Genomic DNA, 17,754 nt, shown 5'->3' with positions numbered 1-17,754 from the left:
CACCATTTGGTTCCACACTCTGTGTTAGATATATTATGGAATGTAGTTTCCAGTCTTGTTAAGTATTATGGTCTTCCCACTTTGCTGTGCGACTTACTGTGATTGTATTAAAGTATATATAAGTGTGTGTGTGTGTGTGTGTGTGTGTGTGTGTGTGTGTGTGTGTGTAAGAAAGCTCACTTTCATAAAGGTAAAAAAAAACTTCAATTCATAATCCTTGGTATTTATTAGTTTGAAGGTTTATTTTGGTTACACAAATCTTGTGAAAAGGGCCCATTTACTGCTTGTAGCAAAGAAAAACTGAATCACCTTTGGCATCTAACATTTAATCTTGTCATGAGGAAAGCACCATGCTTCAGATTCAGAAAGCATGAAGGCACTTTCCGGCTTTGGCTCTTTAATCTGTAAATCACAACGGAGGTTTATAGAACAAAGGCCAATTTTAGACCTAAGCAAGCAAAATATACAGCACGCATTCATGCACTAAGATATCAAATGGAGTGAAAAGTTGATTGGACATCAAAACCTTACCTATCCAGAACGAAGTTGCCAAGATACTTTATGTCCTGTCAGAGGATGGTTATTGTCTTTAGAAACTGAATATTTAAATAGCCCTCTAAGGGAATCCTCCTCTAAGGGAATTAGAGGAGGATTCCCATTTTACTGTTGGTTTGTTTATGGTGGTATACCACCTGCCATACAAATATATGGTCAGAGCAGTTCACAATAATTTTAATGCAAGGCTACGTAAGACCTACAGAAATCTTGACCGTGGTTTTATATATTGTGTGTTTTGTTTCCTGAAGCAGACCTTGGGTTGTTGGTTCCCTCCTGCCATGCAGCTATGTTTCAGTAAGAAACATAGGGAAGCATTCAAAATTGTATTTCCTCCACCTTTAACATTTTAGTGTTCTGTGTCTACCACCTTATCCTGCTGCCTTTATTGACTAAGCCAAACAGCAAGTGATGAAACAGGGTGATGTACATGCATGTATGAATCAGACTCAATAGGAATCTCTAGCATTAGTGGGCTGTAGACTGAGGTGTAACACATCCTAATTATGCCAGTCTTCACTGGTTCCAGCGAGACTGATTTCTGATAAATGCATTTAGGAATAGATTGGAAGAAACAGGTAATTAAGTACTGTATAGATTCTGGAATTTGCATTTTCATTTATAAATATTTTATTTCCTATTACCTGTAGCTTGTCATGTTTGGGGATTTTTCCTTGACCTTTCCAATAATCTTCCCTTGTCAAATGGGTAAACCAATTAGAAGGGTTCACACCCTACTTTTGTTATGCTTTACATATGGGAGAACATTCTTTGACACATGCTAGCTGCCAAATATAGCCAGGGACATTCTCATTCAAATGATGAGCCCTGATAAGATGGTTTGCTAATAGTGTTTTAAAGTGGTTGTTTTCAAAATCCTGTTTGACACTTTCTAAGGATGTTTAATCACCATATGAGAAGGCACAATGTAAACATGTAATCAGAAGAATATTACATTATGTTTTACTCTGTTTTAGCAAAGACTATTTTGTAATCACAGATTTAGAGTTCAGTTTTAAACCTGCACGTTGGACATACAGATAGAACAAACTCAAGTGGTCAAAAGCCATGCCTCAATACTGGCCTTCCTTTGGGATACCATTTACAAGTGACAAGAGTGTGTCGAGTTTGGCATGTGTTGATTCAAAAAACCATTCCATCCTATTTCCACAATAATCTAGATATTTAAATAATAATCTTAGTGTGGATGAAAAACAGTAAGTATATTCATTTGAGGCACTTTTAGCCCACTTTTTATTAAAATCAATCCCAGAGCGGGTTACAACAGGTAACTCTTAATACATATTCAACAAGGAAAACCATCAAAAACCTAATCAAAACAATCACAAACAATCAACATCAGCCTGAGTAGACTCCCCCTTCCTTCCAGCTAAATTAACCAACTGCCTAAGTAAATGCATGTGTCCTTAAAAGGTGCCTAAAACCCATCAGGGTCAGCACTGACTGAATATGAGAAGGGAGGGCATGCCAAAATTGCTACTACTGAGAACACTCTCTATCTTTTAACATATTTGCTAAAAAACACACACACCAAAAATCTATATATTTTCTCTCAAGGCATGCATATCTGAGCATATTAACCTGAGGCTATGCATTTTGGCATGTTTTTGAGCAGAGAACTATATTGCAACATTTGGAGAATTGGAGAATTCGAGGGAGAACTGCTTTCCACTCCGCATATTATTCCAAGAGGTGTGGATCAAACCAGTTCTCAATGGAATTTGCTTCAAATTCCTCAAGGTTAAAAATAACATTATAAATAATAGGAGCTCACAAGAAATGAGCACCAAACATTGGCCTGCCCCCTCATCTTACATTCCCATGGTTAGTTTTTCCACGACTCAAATATTTTTTGTTGTTGTACATATTTCAACAATCCCAATGTTTGAGAGTCAGTAGCATAGACGTTGTAAAGGTGGAGCGTTGCGGCAAGATGGCTGTTCTGAATTCCCCCCACTTTTTAACAGAGGTCATGACCCTCGAGGAGTAACAATGTGTTCATAAAAGTTCTTAAGTGGATACCAAAAACACAAACTAGTGGAAAAATTGTGGTGATCTGTCGTGGAACAATCCCACTGAAGAAGATGAAAGTGGTTATCCAGAGCTTATGGCTGGTTGTGAAGAGGCCTCCATAACAGTTCAAGCTTCAGGGCCCCCAAAATGTAGGCTTCCCACATATGCACTCTGCTTTATATGCAAGTGGGGAAGACAAGCAAACAACAGCAAAGGGGAAAAAGACATGAGTCTCCAATGTCCCATCTAGTTAGCCCTCAGTCTAAGCCTGTTCAGAGTCTTAATCTGCTAGCAAATATAATTTATAGACAACTGGAATGATTTACTGGTATTTATAATCCAAGCTAAGGACATGATGGTCTTCCCTAGTTTACAGTAACCTCTGCTGAAACATCTGAAACAAAAGCATAAGCTTTGGGAAGAGCTTCTTGATTGCCTGAGACAGTAAGGGGAAGCCACCTTGAATTCCAGCTTCTCCTTGGATTATCTAGCAATATGGCACCTTGCAAGATATGTAGTCCAGCCATCTTAAACCTCAGTAAAAATCATGTGCAGTTCAACAGAGCATTCTTAATAAGGGAGAGCATTCAAGTCATAGCATTAAAAGAAAACAAAATGCTGAATTACATAAGCTATGTTATTACTTTACTACTTGGATTAGTAGTAGATATACAGGTTCCAAATCCCTATCTTTAAACCACGTTTCAAGGAATTGAAGATAGCATTAGCCACATGTTTCTGAACACCTCATTCTTTGAGACGGTTCCAACAACTCCATGTGGCTGTTAGGAAAGCATTAGTCAAGTTCTTTCACAAATCTCCCTAATATTCCTCAAATTTCAACCCAAAGCTTCCCATTTGAATAACCATACCAGATGTTCACACCTCCAGTGCCAGAGGCAAATCATGTGATTCAATTATAATGATATCAAACATCGACATCCCTCATCCAGATAACAATGATTCTTAACATGATAACTGGTAACTCAGCAGAAGGTGGTACCCTTCTGTGCAGGAAAATCTACCGGTAAGCCACTAAAAGTACACCAATTAAGAGCTTACAAAACCGGATAAGATGGAGCTTATGAGATACTATTACACACATATTTGTTATAAGTTAATGTCTTGGAGATTGACAGGCATCACTACATTCAGGATGTTGTGTGCATTTTTTTAAAAAAATGGCATGAGTTAATCCAAGCTCAGATGCATAACAGGAAGAATATGCATCTCCAGCGCTACTTTACAGAAGGCAGGAAGGCATGGGGCAAGGAAGCACAAAACACTTGTATGTCATTACCTTAATTTTTAGGCTACCTCTACCCCATATACACTATGACAATTAACTGTGTGTAGAAGTCTTTATCATATCTGCAATGTTCAGGGATTATATTGTCAAGGAGACTCATTCCTTTCATTTGCTGGTGATATTTCTATCTTTTATACTAATCAAGCAAGACTCCACAAGTCTCATTATATAGCAGGAAGAACATCTGCTTACTCACGAATTATATTCTCAGTGGATAATAGTAACTCATGCATATAAGCAGTCATGCAAATGTTTGGCCAGATGAATCAGAGAGGTGTAGGGCAAGCCAATTTTATAGCTTGAACACTGACCAAAGAATATTGCATGTTGGTGCCTCCTAAAGGAATCCTTAATCCCTTACTAGATGGCATATCTTTATGATATTATATTTTTGCATCTGTGATATAAAACTACAGTTATTGCCCTTGGTGAACAAGTACTTAATGATAGAAACAACAAATAACTAGAAAAATAATAGAGCACATCTGTGTGCAATACAGATGGTATTGATAAAATCATCTGCCAGCATATGAAACAAAACAAAGATAATGCACAGTAAACAAGACTTCTGAGATCATGTTCACACATTGCATAATTGAATTGCAGTGCAGTGGCTGAAACTATCATTTTATTCCTTAGCATCAATTACTGTGTGGTGAGTCAGCATTGATCACGGGTGCCCTGTATTCCACACTCAAGAATTACATTCCAAGTGGGCAAATGCCAGCATGTAAGGTATCCTCTCCTCCCCCTGAACCCCTAAAATCAACTCTCTAGTGTCCCTGAACACTTCAGAACAGGGTTTGAGAGTGTGTGGGGGTTACAGGGAAAAGATGAGGAAGGGCAGGTCCCATTGTATGAACAGAAATCCACTGCTCAAGTGGAAGTCTATTCTGAACCTATATGACTTGGGTGTAAATATGAGACCCCGAGCAATTTTTGGTGTACATCTTACCTACCAATCCCTCATCACAACAGAATGCCTATTAGCTAAGAAATAAACATGCCATCATAAAAAAGGTAAAGGACCCCTGACAGTTAAGTCCAGTTGCGAACGACTCTGGGGTTGCGGCGCTCATCTCACTTAACTGGCCAAGGGAGCCAGCATTTGTCCGCAGACAGTTTTTCCAGGTCATTTGGCCAGCATGACTAAGCCACTTTTGGCGAAACCAGAGCAGCACACAGAAACACTGTTTACCTTCCCGCTGGAGCGGTACCTATTTATCTACTTGCACTTTGATGTGCTTTCGAACTGTTAGGTTGGCAGGAGCTGGGACAGAGCAATGGGAGCTCACCCCTTCGCGGGGATTCGAACCGCCGACCTTCCGATTGGCAAGCCCTAGGCTCAGTGGTTTAGACCACAGCGCCACCCGCGTTCCTAAATACCATCTTAAGGACCAACAAATTGATCTGGCAAGTCTTTACCATACTGCAACACTACCTGTTGCTTTTGCTGTAACAGCCTAACATAGCTACCCCTCTGGAAATTATTATGTAAGAGGGGGTTCACGCATTGTATTAATTGTGCGGTTTGCCAGATCATGAGTACCACTCGATTCTAATTCTAATGCACTTAAATTAGCATTACTGTAATTGAGGGGAATCTGGAATATGAGGTACTTGAGCTTCTGTGTGGTTTACAGCTAAAGTAACATATGAACTAGCCCTCAGTAGGAATAAGATTGAAATTCAGGTTGAGTTTCTTATGTGATTTATATTACCTGTGCACTTTTCATAGCCTCTCTTACTGAGAAAGCATTATTATAGCATCAAAATGTTATGCAAACTGGGATTATATAAACCCTCATTACTGAGCCATTCAGTTCCTCAGCACTTAACATCAGTAAGCTGTACTTTTAATTAATCTTCTACTGGCATCTATCCCTGCAAAAAACCCTCACTCATCCTACAATCATTTCTGGAAAGTGGGATCACCTTTTCACTGCTGATGGGCAAGTCCAAGCCTACAAAAGGTTCTGGAACAGAACAGTAAGACATATTCAAAACAGCAAGAAATATCTCTTGTCTTTCAAGCCCAGAATACTTCTGGGTGCTGAGAGAATCTCAGTTAGATGAGCTCTCATCTCCCTCCTCTTTGCAATGCTTAGAACTCAACTTGCACTTAAATGTTTTCTTTTCTTTTCCAAAGTACACTCTGCAGAATGGAAATACAAATGTCCAGATATATTTTCATCAATACTCCCCTTCTAATGCAACACTATTTGTCTTTTGATTTAGACTTTATTAAAAACACATTAAAATAAAAAGCTAACATCAGAGGTGATCAATGAAGTAGAAGCAAGCTACTACAACCTAATTTTTCAGCAATGTAAACTTAATTTGTAAGCAATGGTACTAAATACGTCTACTCAGAAGTAATAACCACTAAGTACAATTGATGCTACTCCCAAGTAAGAGAATAGGACTGCATTTGAATTATTCATATTAAAATACATCCTGCTCTTTTGGGTGCTGTCTTTGTGCCTTTATTTATTTATTTATTTATTTATTTATTTATTTATTTATATGGAACGCTTCACGAATATGCGTGTCATCCTTGCGCAGGAGCCGTGCTAATCTTCTCTGTATCGTTCCAATTTTAGTATATGTGCTGCCGAAGCGAGCACTGTCTTTGTGCCTTTAGATTGAACCTCATTGTGTTCTTTTGCTATTTCATTCATGCGCAGAACCATAGGGCAGAGTGCAAAAATTCATAGCAAGTCCAATAAAATCCAACAAACCATGAAACAGTGAAATGGGTTGTCAGACCCAAGTCAAGGGTCAAGTTATCCAGTCCATGATATCAGACAGACATTAGCTGAAGCATCTCTAGGAATTTTTGAGAAAAGTTTTAAGAATTCTAACCCAAATTCTCAATAAAGGAGGCTTCAGAAGTGTTTTCAAAGAATTTACTGAGGGAGACTACAGAAATGAAAATAATAATAATTGAAGTTTATAAAGCTTAGTGTCCAAGAGAGATTGGAAAAGTGGGGCTGCCAGAATTCGGAACACTGTATAGGATGTGGTGAGAGAGACTATGATTTTATTTTCTGTCTAGGCTGTCATAGTGCTTAAAATCAGCTTCATTTTCTCTGTTAGTATGATACTAGAACAACAGGATTGCTTCCAGAAAACAAAATGCTATATTCCATGCTGGACAGCCAGATCAAATCTGCATTTACTCCCAAAATATCACTTTAGTATATTTATTTTTGTAAAATAAAAAATAAAAAAATTATTGTAGTACATTGCATAATCTGAATACCATGTTGTGCTATGAAGTAGGAAACCCACCGTTATCTAGAACAAGTTTCATACAATGCCCACCAAATCTGTTTCTCAATTTCACATCTATGGAGCTGGACAGATCCAAGTTCTCTTTCAAAGTGAATGGAAGCATTATAGTGGTGGAGGAACTGAGAGCTGTGTGTGTTGTAGCTTCTGCAGTAAATCTCTGAACAGGCACTCAATAAAAGTGTTTTCTATGAACACACTTTAGCTATATGCATAAACATTAATTTCCAATGTTCCTTCACTCTCTATTGTGACAAAGAAACAGATAAAAAGATAGTTCTACGTAGATGAAAGGTTAGGGAGAGCCTGCTGTTAGGAGTAGGCTTTGCTCTATAGCTCCAGTTAAGTTTCTGAATAGAATGCTACAGTAAAGCATACAGTTGAATAAAGACTGTGCCTGTACCTCACTTCAAACCCTTGTTTTAGGTACCAGGATTTTCTCCTTCATGAGCAAATAATTGCAGTTCACTTTAATGGGCTAAAATACCAGGGACACATGCACAGGGGACAAAAGTAACCGGCCCTACACTAATGAAATTAGGTGGCTTCCCTATCCTCACACAGTGACAGCAAATACACAGAGACCTCCTCCTCCTCGTGATCCTTACACTATAAATACCCTCCCTCCACACATATACACCTGTTGTTATGCTAGGCATTTTGCTAGTTCCCTAAGGATAATAGAGACACTAAGGATAGTTTGGAGTACATGCCTTCTATTGTGCTTTTGGTGCCTCTCTACAAGTTTTGTTCAGTGCTGTCATAGATTTCCAGCAGAACTCCCTTTATTATTTTTGAAGTTCTGAGTTTGAGGACGAGCTTACTGGGCAGCAGCTGTCGAGATGGAATGGAACAAAACAAGCTGGAAGGGTAACCAAGATGGAAGGCTCTCATATTAAAATGCAATAAAACATTTGTTCTTACCTTACAACAGCATCTAGCTTTGTTCAGTTATACAAAGAACTGATAGCAGATCTTGCAGCTTGGGTGAATTAGATGGAAGTAATAACAGCTTCTGGAGCTCAAAGGCTTTATTCATGCAGGATCTATTTAAAGGATGAAAGGAGATAAGAAACATCTTGTCACAACAAATTGGGAAAGAACAACAAACTAAATAGCTCAGCTTTTAGGGGTGGACTTAAGACAGAACCTATAAGCAAGTGCTGTTATGTGGTTTAACATGCATTAACTAGAAGCTTAAGAGAAGAAAACGTATTTGCTTTTCTCCAACAAGAAAACAAACACAATAAGGTATAGCTCAGAAGAACTGTTTAATGGAGACAGATTCTGCACAGCCATGTTCAGATCAGGACCTATATCTGTTAAAATTAACAATGATTGTGTTTTTCATCTAATCAAACACAAGCTGCTTCATTCTAGGGAAAGAACTTGGCTTCCAAGTATGCCATGACAAATCTTCTCTCATTTGAAACCTTCATTGCAGATTGTGTATTATTATAAAGATGTGACCTCTATTTCATTTTGAATACACAATACAGTGGTACCTCAGGTTACATATGCTTCAGGTTACATACGCTTCAGGTTACAGACTCCGCTAACCCAGAAATAGTACCTTGGGTTAAGAACTTTGCTTCAGGATGAGAACAGAAATCGTGCTCTGGCAGCACGGCGGCAGCGGGAGGCCCCATTAGCTAAAGTCGTGCTTCAGGTTAAGAACAGTTTCAGGTTAAGAACAGACCTCCGGAATGAATTAAGTACTTAACCCGAGGTACCACTGTAAATTAAAGTATAAGCAACAACATTATACTAAGTAAGACTACTTAACCTGCTGGGCCCATTACTGCATACTCCGATAAGCCAGTGGCTTCTTTGAGGTTTGAGGCAGAAGTTTATCCCAGCCTGCTACTGGGAATTCTTTAAGAGGAGGCATGCCAGGGATTCAGCCTGGGATCTGTCCTCTACCACAACTTGGACTTTTTACACAGTGCAATGTGGGAAGAATTAGTAAGTTGATCCATTCACTTCTGAATACAGGGCAGTTTATGTACAGGGGCACCACCATATTTACAAGTGACTTCTTTCCTAACACAGATATCAGTTTACTGATTGTGTGGACTACATTGCCAGCAAAAATCCATCAGCCATGCATGGCAGCTCCCCCCCCCCCCATCAACTCCCTGTTTTTATTGCCTGTCTAGCACTGCAAATAACAGGTGAAGTTCTCCACTCTCCAGCAGGCCACAATACAAGTAAGGTGGGCTGTATTTGCTTTTGTGGTTAAAATTTCTTTAAGCCTATTTTAGAATGTGAACAGCATTGTGCTTTCACTATACGTACAAGAAAAGTAGTAAAATACCAGCCTATGAAAGCAACCAGTGTTTTAAGCAGTGACATTGCTTAAATATGACATGCATATAGGGTGGGGCTTTTTTAATGTCAGGCAAATAACCCAGGAAATAAAAATATGTTTTGCACCCTCCTCGATGGTTCTTTTAATGTGCAGCAACCCCATAAAATCTGACTTTATTTATTACACGTAATAAAACTGTGATGTTAAACTAATCAAATACAAATCAGTCCAACTGCATAATTTTCGATGAAGAGGTGCTTAGGAGCAGCAAAATGAACTCCAAAATGGCTCATTGCCTCTTAATCAAAGGCAGTCAGCATCAAACATCAGCCAGTCAGGTGATAACTTTGTCATTGCTCTGCCGCCTTCTCAGATGGAAGTTGTCAGAAAGGCCTGACAGCTTTTAAAACACGCCAACTCATTTGTCTCTGTTGAGGAACAGACCCTGTGATCTATTGGTGTCTCTAGGAGATTAGGAAGAAAGACTACTATATTATTATAGTGGTGCCATTAAAACAGATTTACTGTGTGTCTATCAAGGAGCATTAATGATATAAAAATACATGTAATTTCCGATCAGAATTTTTTGTCAGCCTTCAAGTCTGGTTCTTTTCTTGTCTAATTTTGTCCAGTTACTTTGGGGTACACAAGAATATTAATGATTAATTGCCTTGGCGCTGGAAAAGCACAGGCTTGTAATATATCATTAGAAACTAGAGATCAGGAAGACGGAATGAAAAAAATCTTGGATGAATATATTACTGCTATATGCAGTTAACAACAGCGGCTCGAAATCATTTGCGTTCAGAACCTGCAGTGGCACCTCTTCATTGAAAGCATATTATTTATGTTAATTTTACACAGCCTACTAGGGCTTCATACAAAAGAGAAGGTGTTTAATTAATAGGCACCAAAGCAATAGCAGAAAGTCTGTCTTTGAACTCTCATTTTTAATCAGTGTAACCACTTCCGCATAGATGGAGGAAGAATTATGATAAGGGATAGATCATCTCTATGTTATAAAGGGCAACTTGACATCACAGGGGTAAGACTCAGCAGTGTGATGAACTTAGTGTCACCTTTGTATGACTTGGGATGCCCAACTCATCTCTATTTTACTTAACAATAATTTCAAGCAAGGCTATAAAGACGACAGGCAGACCTTTTGTCTCTCTCTAGATCTCATCTTCATTCCATTTTGGCAATTAATACTACTGCCATTCTCAATTTATTTATATACCTCATTTCCCATAAGTGAACCTGTGTTCAGAGCAGTTCACCCAAAAATCAAAGTCTAAACACTGCCACACAATAAAAACAAAACAATGCCTAGTAAGATATAATATTACTGCAGCACAACACTAAAAAATAATGATCAGCAATTACCAATTAAGATTTCATTAGATACACATAAAACACTAAGGAAGGCTGCAGCTTACCAACAGGCCAAGTATCCATTAAGCAACTCACTTCTGATGGCTCCTAGAGCTGGAAGGTGGGGCAACACAGGTGAAACCAACCATCCCTGATGGTAAATCACAGGTGCTTTCTGCTCACAATTCTTGCTATGGAAATAGCTCCCCTCTGAAGGCTCTTACTGCACACAGTTGTTTTTTTCTGAGGGCTCCTAAGGCTGGAGGGTGGGGCAAGGTGTAAAAAAAAAAAGGCCATCCCCCGATGGCCAACAAGCATCCCTCAAAATGTCAGGAGGTGGAGAGTGAATCTCATAGGGAGCCTGCAAGTAAGAAATTATTTACAGATTCCTTCCCCCGCCCCCCTAGCTCTTTTTAAAATATCAGCTGGGTTATCATTAAGCTTCAGAGGTTCTTAAATTGCTTCTTGGAGTTTATTTGTCAAATAACTCATGGTATAAAAGTAGCACCATAAACATTAATTGAGCAGCCATTAAGCAGGATGGCTGTTTGTTTTTGGTTGATAGAGAACATAAAGCTTCACACCCTGTGGTGGAAAACAATTAGATGTGATGATGAAGGTGCTGTTAAATACCACTCTTACCACCCTTTTGATATCAGTCTAGCTGTGGAAGAATAGCAAACAGCTGTAGTCAGAAAGCGTGCAGAAGTGATAGGAAGTCATATTTTTACTGTCATGTCAAAGTCTGTTATGAATGGCATAAGAGTTTCTAATGCTTTATGCTAATGGCAGTGACTAATGATAGTCATTATCTCCATTTATACTCATAAAAATCTTTCTCCGGGGAGACTGATCATAACTAGAATACTGTTTAAAATTAAGCTATTTCCCCCTCTAAAATACAGGATGTAAAAATGACTTAAATACAAGAGGTTGGCTGACCAATTTATTTTGTTTTGAGTGTGTTTGACAACTGCAGCTGTTACTTTGTCACCTGCTGACTTTGCGTTTAGGAATGTGGTATATTTATATGTATCCTTGGACATTCTGTCCTGGAAAGCTCAGCCCAGGGGGTAATACAGGTGAAACGTGCAGCGGAAAATCAACATGAAGTATAAATTTGACATTGCCATGTCTGAAGTTTCAATTTCTTTTTTTTAACAAGGACACTGAATTTCCTCATCCATTTCTGATTTCGGTTATGAATTCTGCTTACTTGACAGGTACAGAGCACTTCATTATATGCACGCTCAGAAACCCTTAAACGGATGAGGCAGCTATTTGCATCTGATAGGAGCTAAGTGGGACATTAAATTAATGCCAAACAAGTGAGTGCTCATTTTGGTTTCATTATAAATGGCTGCAGTACAGCAGTAATGTGTTGACTCTTATGTGCTGACAACTTCTATATTTCTTCTAAACTTCCCTGAGAGCTAGACATGGAGGAATAAATTGCTACTCTAGATGATAAAATTAGGAGGAGATATATTCACAATAATTGCACATAGATCTCCCAAAATACACCAAAGTCTGAAAAAAAGTGTTAGTGGATTACTGGTTTTCATGAAGGTTTGTTGACATGGATATGCATTTTCATATTCAACTATATCCCCACTTGTTTTAGGAGACATCCCAATTTTAGGAGAACATCAACCATGGGTAGGTATTCCATGTTCACTTCACACCTTGTATATCGGTAAGATATGTGCAGTGAAACTTGCATTAACACAATTTTAAATCATTCATGAAAAATTGTTGTTGTTGTTGTTACTCATATGTTGAAGGCAAGAGAATATTTGAACAATTTGCATCCACGCGAGCCACAATCCCCTTGTTTAGCTTTAAAGAAATAATAAATAAGAAACACGAGTCTTTGGTTGAGTAAATAAAATAAAAACCAGGAAAATAAGTAGTTTGTAGCTAACCTTTAGATATCAATTGTGTGAACCATATATTACCTTTTCCTATAGTAGATTGCCATTGGGAACATATGAAGCACCATGCAGTCCTTAGGTATTAAATTCCAGCTAGCTTTAACAATATCCAAGCCCTATATGAGAACCAAATAATTTGAAATGGATATGCAGGTGCTAAATGAACAAATCACAAACCAGAGGGAAATGGGAATCTCTTTTGTTGTTTATGTTTTCTTCTCATTGTAAAAGTAGATTGTTCTCTTTGCTTTTGAAGTAACTTGTTCCAGAATGAACCAAAGGCCACAACATGTATGAGAGATATTTGAGTATTTGGTTGCGTGCATCTACCACCATAACATTCCCCAGTGTAGGTGAATTTATTTTGGTTTGGTGAAGCCAAATTTATTTTGATTTGGAAATAGGAGCTATTTATTTACAGTTATTTTTGTACAGTTGGGATATTGTGCATAGAAAATACATATGTTTACATTCAGTTATGTTTTCTCCCCTTTCCTGATCTCTTTATCATAGAACTTGTTCTCCGTGTATTTCTTTTCCTTCCTCCTTCCTTCCTCTTGCTCAGAACTCAAAACTAACCACACACACACACACACACACACACAAATGAATGAATGAAATTAGGCAAAACCCCCCACAAAAAACCACCCAGGGGCTACCTACCGTATTTTTCGCTCTATAACACGCACCCGACCATAACACGCACGTAGTTTTTAGAGGAGGAAAATCCGTAGGCATGCCACCCGTAGGCATTCCCTCCATAACACGCACAGACATTTCCCCTTACTTTTTAGGAGGAAAAAAGTGAGTGTTATGGTGCAAAAAATACGGTACCTGTTGTTGCTGAAATGTGTTTACGTATCTCGTATGTAACACTTTGTAAATGTACTAAGTGGCTGAAGTTTCATTCCAATCAGCAAGAGCCATATGGATCCATTATATGACTGGCTGGTTTTATAGCAGGTTTAAGGAAACTGTTTGTGATATTTAAGCAGGCATGGAGTATTTTTTAGGAGCTTCATGCATTCCCTTTCCCTGCACAAGTATTAAAGCATGTGTTGCGATCATAAATACCTAATGCCTTATTACATCTAGGCAGTCTACTCTCAGGCCAAGACATTCTGGACAAGGAAGCTCAGAAGTGTACATTTCCTGACAGCTATAAATTCAAATTGGGGGGATCAATTTTAAGTTTAGTTACAAGTTTAAATTTACTTTAGCAACTTTAAATGTTTAACTCATTTTAAAAAATACTTTCTAGCCACTGCAAAAAGTGGTGACAGTGCAGGCACTCTCCAAGGTTACCTTACCCAAGGTTGCCTCACTCTGGGGAAGGACCCCCCCCCCTTTATTCAAACAAGACATGAGTATGGAATAGGCATCTTGTTCATATAACCTGACTGCATAAGCTGACACTAACCCCATAACCTATCACTGCCCATAGGAGCCAACTCCTATGGGCCAAGGTCCCTTCACACACAGAGAATAAAATATTTGAGGGGGCTCGCCCCCCAGAGTTAATGAGCACTGCCATTCAAATGTGCTGTTTGTGCCACATCTTGAGTTTGATTATGTGGGGTGGGGCTTACCTGCCCCCATTTATTTCCTACTCAAGTTGGCACTCCTATCACTGCCTATGGCATTGGGAATGTAATAACTGCAGAGTCAAAGTCACTCCAAAGTCAAGCAACTTAATCCTGAAACTGTGTAGCCAGTTGGTCACTCATCCACAGTGGGAATCAGTAAGCTCTGGACCACCTGAAATAACTCCATCTATCAACTACCAGAGGATGCAATGCAAACTGAGAAATGAGCCTTCTTCACAGCCTGCACTGCCACACTGGAGGCATGATTATGTGCACTAACCAGGGTTCATTCAGCTTCGGAACCAGAACTGAGCCACTTACTTAAACAAAAACAACCATTTGCTTGGCTTACTTCATAGCCCACCACTCCCCAGAATAAGAAGGAGCCACTCAGGCTCCACGACACCATCCAGGACACTTGGAAACAATCGTGTCAATGGCTCGTTTCATCTTGCTATTCCATAGCAAAACCAGAGCTTTGATAGTATTGCCAGCTATCTCTGCTAGAAGATCACCCAGAACATTCAGGAACTCCTCAGTTTCCATCAGTCTCCAAGGGTGGGCCATTTGAACAGGTCCACCACCCTTACATGGGAAAATTGGCACTACTAGCCTTCTCCCATGGTTGTTCCAAGCAACTGATATGAAGTGGCATACTATCTGAGAACTTGGAGATTCCATATAAGCGTAATGGATAATAGCCATTGGTAGACCATTGATGAATGGCCTCTGAATCCATCTTTGTCTACACAAACGATCATAGTACCCCTTCATTGTCAGATAAGAACAAGTACTGTTTACAAAGGTTAAAAAGGATCTAGGACTATCCTTCTCTTCTATAATCAGTTAGTTAGTATACATAATGAAATCTGACCAAGCCTAGGATTCATATATTACTAAACTCCTAATGTAATTACATCCATTGATGCCTAGGCATAATCTGTTCCTCAACATTATAATTAGGCTTGCATTGTTAATGCTCTTTCCTAATTTTCAATTCTAAAAGCATAGCTATACCCAAATATATGTTTTCTATCATTTTAGCCAGCAGCTTCTGGAGATGAATAAATTTCCCAGTTTGTTCCTTAATGGGCATTTCACTCTGCTTGAATCTCAGTTTAGAGAAGTATCTAATATTAATTCTGGAATTTGAGGGTGTACAGGCATCATAAATGTCATTTTTCCTTTAACATGAACTTTTGGGTAAAAGTAATATTTGATGTTGAACACTAATAGTACAGGATATAGTAACATCTGAAACTTGAAAATGAGTATAGATTAATTTCTCAGGCTTTATTCCTTCTTAAATCTCTTTCTAGGAGACAGAGATGAAACTTTCAAGGGAGAAAGATGGGAAGAGCTGACAAGCAGATGTTCCCAAGGCCTGCATGTAAGCCGCCATGGGAAACTGTTGAAGGGTGGGCTAGAAATTAACAAGTGATCCATCAATATGACACCTGCAACCAAACTATGCATGACAACTCTAGAATTAATCTGCTTTGCTTTTACCTGATATTTTGAGCCTATTAACAATAAATTTATTTTACATAAATAAAACTGGGAAATCAACTGTACTCAGGGAACTTCTCCATCACAGCAATCCAAAAGGGGAGGAGAAAGCTTCTGTGGGATCAAGATTCAATCCTCCAGCTTTCAATCATTTTTAAAGGCAAAGGTCACGCTTCTGTTAGCCATTGTTTAATCATAATAATGATTATGATAACAACATGCCAAAAAATGCACCGTTACAAGATCGGAGGGGTATATTTCTCAGTATTTCTGACAGCATTTATCCGACCATGTGAACACTCAAAGTGTTCACCCTTCTGTTTTATCAGGGGAAAGGTAAAGGGACCCCTGACCATTAGGTCCAGTTGTGGTCGACTCTGGGGTTGCGGCGCTCATCTCGCTTTACTGGCCGAGGGAGCTGGCGTACAGCTTCTGGGTCATGTGGCCAGCATGACTAAGCCGCTTCTGGCGAACCAGAGCAGCGCACAGAAACGCTGTTTACCTTCCCGCCGGAGTGGTACCTATTTATCTACTTGCACTTTGACGTGCTTTTGAACTGCTAGGTTGGCAGGAGCAGGGACCGAGCAATGGGAGCTCACCCCGTCACGGGGATTCGAACCGGCAACCTTCTGATCGGCAAGTCCTAGGCACTGTGGTTTAACCCACAGCGCCACCCGCATTATCAGGGTACACACAAAGGGTTTTGTTCGCTTTCAAGCAAACACAAGTGGGAGCCCTCTGCAGACCTTCCATCCTCAACATGGGGATGGCTGGGGGCTGAGCAGATGGATTGTCATGAACAGGGATGTTGAGGGTGGGGTTGCATCTACGTCCCTGCCCCCCAAGCCCAGATTTCATGTGTTTAAGCAAATGCATGAACCTGCTTCTGTTTACTGTGCAATCGTATACATCCTAAGAAATAAGCCACAATGTGGGATTAACTCCCAGGGAAATGTGTATAGTATTGTGAGAGGAAACCTAAAACTGCCAGAAGTACTATCAGTGTTTTGCTAATTGCTCTGCTTTTCAGTATACAATGAATTAAAAGACAGCTTTGGCAAGAGATAATTTGCTTAAATACCCCTCTAATAAATACTTGCTAGTATTATTTTATTATTATTTGCCTCCTTTAATATGTTTAGTTTCTCGTAACACCATCTATAAATGACTGTATTTGTAGCATCGGAACCAGAGATAGGGAACCTGTGACGCTACAGATGTGGTTGGATTACAACTTCCATCAACCCTGACCTTTGGCCATGTTGACTGGGACTGATGAGAGCTGGAATCCAAGAACATTTGGAGAGCCACATCAATCACTGACCTCCGTCACTGAGCACAGATAAACACTGAAGCATGACAAGGGGGGCACAGAATATTTAAATATTAAGGCATTTGCATTTGCACACTAGTGAAATGAATCTGGAGTGCTTTGTCATCCCCATTAGGCCATGGTGATGGAATATCAAAAACATTTGTATATCTTGTTTGTATTGAACTGCACAGGTATACTGGCGTTTTCACTGTGTCGTCTATAATTAATGACTGACCGAATCTAATTCCACTGTTTCCACAGGCTAGTGACAGCTGTAAACCAGAAAGAAATGCAGTGCCCAACAAATCAAAACACTGTGTTTGGAAAAGGTCAAGATTATCTTCGCCTCTTTAGCATTCCAAGGAGGAATGACTGGAACCTTTTGACATCCTTCTACCCCAAGGAGCAGGGGGGAAGATAAAGACAAAAACTGTAACAAAGTGGGAAAAAGAGAATAACAAATAAATCTTTTACAAGTGTTGTGAAAAATGAAGTCTGTGTGCATTACTCTTAGTGGGGAAGGCATCCGATCG

At 39.3% G+C, this 17,754-nt stretch overlaps 1 protein-coding gene, 1 long non-coding RNA gene and 1 other non-coding gene across 5 annotated transcripts in view; 1 reads left to right on the top strand and 2 right to left on the bottom strand.

Annotated features, from left to right (window-relative positions):
• The window catches only part of KHDRBS2 (KH RNA binding domain containing, signal transduction associated 2), a 350,797-nt gene extending 333,087 nt beyond the window's left edge, over window positions 1-17,710 (top strand). The window contains exons 12-14 of the mRNA XM_053381150.1: window positions 12,101-13,160; window positions 15,717-15,787; window positions 17,483-17,710. The gene's annotated coding sequence lies outside the window, so the exon portion shown is untranslated. The remainder of the gene's footprint in view (window positions 1-12,100; window positions 13,161-15,716; window positions 15,788-17,482) is intronic.
• LOC128410227 (uncharacterized) overlaps window positions 1-17,754 on the bottom strand; it is a 163,550-nt gene that overhangs the window by 39,288 nt on the left and 106,508 nt on the right. For all 3 annotated transcript variants that reach the window (XR_008329422.1, XR_008329421.1, XR_008329420.1), the window contains exon 4: window positions 8,117-8,238. This is a non-coding gene — a long non-coding RNA (uncharacterized LOC128410227). The remainder of the gene's footprint in view (window positions 1-8,116; window positions 8,239-17,754) is intronic.
• Window positions 6,419-6,525, bottom strand: LOC128411670 (U6 spliceosomal RNA). The gene has a single exon (XR_008329878.1). It is a non-coding gene; the product is annotated as a U6 spliceosomal RNA (small nuclear RNA).

The sequence above is a fragment of the Podarcis raffonei genome, chromosome 3, assembly GCF_027172205.1.
Source record: "Podarcis raffonei isolate rPodRaf1 chromosome 3, rPodRaf1.pri, whole genome shotgun sequence".
Lineage (NCBI taxonomy): Eukaryota > Metazoa > Chordata > Lepidosauria > Squamata > Lacertidae > Podarcis > Podarcis raffonei.
This window is presented reverse-complemented; position numbering and strand designations above follow the sequence as displayed.